Source organism: Octopus bimaculoides, chromosome 17 (genome assembly GCF_001194135.2).
Source record: "Octopus bimaculoides isolate UCB-OBI-ISO-001 chromosome 17, ASM119413v2, whole genome shotgun sequence".
NCBI classification, from domain to species: Eukaryota; Metazoa; Mollusca; class Cephalopoda; order Octopoda; family Octopodidae; genus Octopus; species Octopus bimaculoides.
The window spans coordinates 1,737,489-1,743,055 of record NC_068997.1 but is presented as its reverse complement, the minus strand read 5'-3'; the positions used below and the strand labels follow the sequence as shown (position 1 = coordinate 1,743,055).

The 5,567-nt window shown below is 35.4% G+C and overlaps 1 long non-coding RNA gene across 2 annotated transcripts in view; it reads left to right on the top strand.

The window, feature by feature from the left end:
• LOC128249660 (uncharacterized) overlaps positions 1–5,567 on the top strand; it is a 445,267-nt gene that overhangs the window by 107,096 nt on the left and 332,604 nt on the right. The window lies entirely within an intron of this gene.

Here is a 5,567-nt window from a genome sequence, read left to right as displayed (position 1 = left end):
TATATATACACGCATACTCGCATGTGTACTGTTGGCTTGGCATCATGTGATGGTTATAAACGAGCAACACCGCTATAAAAACCATATTCTTCCTTTCCTATCTCCCGTAGAAAATGACTGTATATAGGGATATATATATAACCTCGTCTGGAAATAGATGGGTGCTCGTGACAGGAAAGGCATCTGGCCTCAGAAAAATATGCCTTAACAAATTCCATCTGACCCATGCAGGCATGAAAACGAGGACTTTAATATGGGAATGCTCACAAAATTCTCAATTATAGTTACTTTGTAATACAATTCGCAGTTTTAATAAAACGTTCATCCTAATCTTATTTTCGTGAAAGAGTACTGACAACACAAGACAATGTAGACATAGCTACACTGCTATGCAAAATCCGATCATCTCGGGTGAAGTGCTTCTTCTAGTGATTGTCATATATTTGGTTTCAAATTATGGCGCATGGCCAGCAAGTTTGGAGCAGAAATAAGTCGATTACATCGATACGAGCGCTCATCAGGCACCTATTTTATCAACCCCGAAAGGATGAAAGGCAAGGTGAACCTCGGCGAAATTTTAATGTAGAATACTTGTCATAGATTATAGTAACTTGAGCGTAAACAGCAACAGTAAGAACACTAAAAAAATTGCAGTAGGTTTCATAGTTATTCGGTAAAAGTTATAAACTCTTTTGAATTTCTTTTGACTCAGAAAATCAATTTAAGCGCAGCCAATACTTTAGGAGTAAAAAGTTCACGGCTTAGTGACGATATCTTGGGTTCGATTTCACAACACTACACCTTGGAAAATGTTTCTTACCATAACAGCAGAATTTGGTGGGGGGAAAAAGCTGTGTGGAATGACTTCATGTGAGATTTCTCTGCTTTGAGGAGGTAAATAAAATATGTCAACTTTTGTACTACCAACCACCGGTCTGTAGTAACATTTAACGGAGCTTTCTGAGTTGTTAATATTTGACCCAAGTCGCCGTTCTGAGATAAGGTCTGCCTCTCTCTTCACCAATTTCGGAAGCTCTGGAAAATATCATGCTTATTTCCCTTACCATTCCAACTAAGCAATCATGCAAATGTATCCAAAAAGTTTGAGGCGTGACAGACATAAACTAGTTTCTATATCAGGAGACACTAAATCTTTAGAGTTTCAGGAAGTGGGTTGTAGAAAGATATCTCCTTAAAGAAATGTCAAGATAGCAAGGTAGTTCATGACAAAAATAAAACATTCCCATTCAAATATATACGCACTCATACACCAGTTATGAGTGTGGTGCATATGAGGCTATGTGTTAGTTGGCATTGAATATATTTATTCACTACACATTTCATATGTAGAAAGTCATTATCATTTAACGTCCGTTTCCTATGCTGGCACCGAAGTCCAAAAATAATGTAGACACGATGGTATAAATATATGAACACACTGCAGTACCTACAAATGTGCAGAAACGCAAATATATACATATACACACACAACTATGTGTGTGCGTGTGTTTGTGTGTGTGTATGTGTGTGCGCGTGTGTGTGTCTATGTGTGTGTGTGTGTGTGTGGCTGAGTGTGTGTGTGTGTATTGCATGTATGCGTGTGTGTGTATATATATATATATATATATATATATATGTATTTAAGATTAGTTTAGAAAGGTTATAAATTTTAGGTTTTGTTTATTTTCTGGTAACAAGTAAAAAATAGCGAATTTTTCTCATTATTTGTCTGAAGTTGTTTTTAAATTAATAGGAAACGGAAGTTTGTTCTGGCAGCTATTTATATTCGTATTTATCTAGAATATTAAATTTGAAATATTAACAAAAAATATATTGCCTAAGAAACAATAATTAAATCTATATATTCACATAGAAAGAATAATATATATTTACCATATATATATATATATATATATATATATATATATATATATATATATATATATATATATATATATATGTATATGTATACACACACATATATATATATGGGTTGTCAGTTATAACACTAAACAAAACATTGATTCAATATTGTACCAAGTGCATATACGCGTTCAGCGTTTATTTATTATTTATTGTAGATATTATGTAATCTGCTGGAATATTTAGCTTTTAATCTTAGTGATGCTACGAAACTGAACATGTAAAAACTGACCTTACCTGACGTGTAAATAGAGTAGTTCCTCGCTTTTCGAACAACTCTGATCGCGAATATTTCGTGATTTATATACATGTATAAAGCACGATTTATTCGTGATAAGAGGCGTTCGTAAACCGAGGTAATATTGTATTAAATGAATATGAGAAAGACAAAAGCTGAAGTACGATTTATTTGTGATCAGAGCTTTTCGAAAACCGAGGTTCTACTGTACTCTGATAGTTGGACTCCTATATAAATTTTGATCCAAACGATGCGCACAGTGTGGGATATCAGTCTTCACTTCCGGTTTAAACCAATATTTCGTTATTAGCTAAATTGCATGTTAATTGCATATTGAGGAATGGTGAAGATTAATTGGGTTTCCATGAGATGTAACATCAATGAGACCATGCTCACTAGAGAGTAACTGAACTGAATGCTGTTGTTAATCGATAATTTATTTTGTAAATGTAAACTTCTATTGAGAAAGCTTTTCTAATGTGTTTCTGTAGTAAGTTTTCAGTAGTTAGATTTAGATCCGCAATGAAGGTCATATTAAAAGGCTATTTATAGTGAATTTGAAACGGCACAATTTGAAATAAAGTTGTCTCATTTTAATTAGAACATAACTAGAATTAGAATCTACTCCTACATGTCTTAATAAACACACACGCGCACGCGCATGCACACACTAACACACACATACTCCCCCCCCCACACACACACACACACCACAAATGGTGTAGTTTTGGCCTCACATACACAACGTTCAAACTTAAGCGAACGGCATAGCGTTCTATTTCTCTCTAACTTTTCTCAACTGCGCTTCATCCACGTGCAACAAAAAGACATCAAACGTCGAAGCTGCATTGACTCTTGAGGGCATCACTCGGGCTGAGTATGACAAGTTATCTATGCTTTAATAGCAGAGGAATTCTCATTGGAATTTCAACATTAACAGTAGGGTATATTTTTTTGTTTGTGTGTGTATGTATGTATGTATGTATGTATGTACGTATGTATGTATGTATGTTATTCAAGATTTTTTGCCAATAGAGAAAGAGCTGATTTCTAACTTAGATCCAAGGTTCCTTCATTGGAATTCTAGCATCAACAACAAGGTATTTTTGTATGTATGTATGTATGTATGTATGTATGTCATTATTCAGTTTATTTCAAGATTTCTTGCCAAAAGAAAACGAACCGTTTTCTAACCGAGATCCAAGGCTCATTCACTGGAATTTCAACATCAAAAACAGGTTTTGTATGTATGTATGTATATTTGTCATTATTCAACTTATTTCAAGATTTCTTGCCAAAAGAGAAAGAACCGGTTTCTAACGTAGATCCAAGGCTCCTCCATTGGAATTTCAACATCAACAACAGGTTATGTATGTATGTATGTATGTATGTATCTATCTATCTATCTATGTATGTATATATGTGCAGATTTGTATGTTTTATGTATGTATTCTCATGCATATAGTTGCATATCCAGGGATGCTCATATATATTTAAATGATAAACTTCTGGAAAGTTTTACAGATTTTTACAGTTCCAGTGATGAATTGGATCTGTAGTCTTTGAACTAGTTTTCTCCTCTCTGGTTTTGAGAAGCCTAATTTCTCAAGTTTGGTATTTAGGTAGTGTGTTGCATATCCAGGGCTCCAATACTTACAGGTATAATCCTGAACTTGTAATCGGGATCAGCATAGGTGTTCTGTTTTTCAGTGATCTTCAGTTTTATGTTAATATCCGATGTAAGTATGTATGTATGTATGTATGTATGTATGTATGTATGTATGTATGTATGTATGTACGTATGTGTGCAGAATCCTATGTTTTGTTTTATGTGTGTATTGTCATGCCTATAGTTGCATATCTAGGCATGCTCATATATATTTAAATGATAAACTTTACAGACTTTTACAGTTCCAGTGATGGCTTGGATCTGTAGTCTTCGAATTAGCTTTCACGTTTCTGGTTTTGAGACCCTTAACTTCTCAAGATTAGTATTGAGGCAGAGTGTTATAAATCCCAGGGTACGTATGTATGCATGTATGTATGCATGCATGAATGTATGTACATATAAATATTTGTAGGTATGTATGCTAATGCGTATGTGTGTGCGGTTCCTTTGGCAGTTTTTTATAACTTGAATATGCCTTGTGAAGATGTGGTGTAACTTCACATTTCACAACTTAGCGGATCGATAAATAGAACTTGCATAAATTGGTAGCCATAAAATAATAATAGTTACTGCAATGAAACTAATGAAGACTTGATATTAATTCATGCATGTGTATGTTTGTGTGTGCGTTTGTGTGTATGCTTGCGTTTGTGTATGCCTGTGGTTGGATGGGTATTTGTTTGTGGGTGTGTGGATATGAGTGTGATTGCTGCAATTCGATTTCAAGCAATGCTATATTCTAATTGTACTCTTCAACATGAACGAGGTAGAGATGGGTTTTTAGCCTTACCCACAATTTAGAGTCTTTTTGCTGACATGTGGAAACGATGGGCTCCTCTTGAAGCAGGTGTTAAGAGTGCTTGCTTTGCACTCTGACACATGCCTTCACTCCATCATGGAACTTTTCCTCGAAGCTTGAAAACTTCTTAACAGATGTGTTTTGTCCGTGAGCAGAAACGCTGTTTTTGATTCCCAGAGCTGTTGGAGATTTGCATCACAAAGTGTGCAAACATGTCTCACATTACGTGGCACAGTGTTTATTACCTCTAATGTGTGGGTATCGAAATGCCTTTTGAGACTAACGTGAGAGTTACATGTCTTAGGACACATATCCTTTCTGCTACAGGCACAAGGCCTGCAATTTTAGAGGAGAGGCGGCTAGTCTATTACATTATCCCAGCGCTTAACTGGTATTTATTTCATCGACCCCCTAGAGGATGAAAGACGCTGTCAACCTCGGCTGAATTTGAACTCAGAAGACAAAGCCAGAAGAAATACCGGTAATCATTTTGCCTGGCGTGCTATCGATTCGGCCAGCTCACCACCTTTTATCTTATTACAAGTAAAACAGAAGAACGTGTCTGCTCGAATGAAAAGTGTGTCATTTAGACCAAATGTATAAAGACGAGTTCGTAGATGTGGAGATTAGCCAGCTTTAGAAAGGCAGGTCTTACCACTTTTGAACAACAAAAAGATGATAGTAGTTATGTGTTTATCAAGGTACAATTTTTCCGTAGTTCTCTCTTCATTTCTGCATAATTCTCTTTGATTCCTTTTAAGTCCTGAAAAGGTCTTTCTTCTACATATATTTCTGACAATAACAATAACATCAACCTATGTACATTTCTTTTCTGGGTTTGCACTTTTTTTCTTCCCAGCAGATATCTTACTATAAAACAATCTGCAAGCGAGCATACACACACACAAACACACACACACACACACACACACACACAC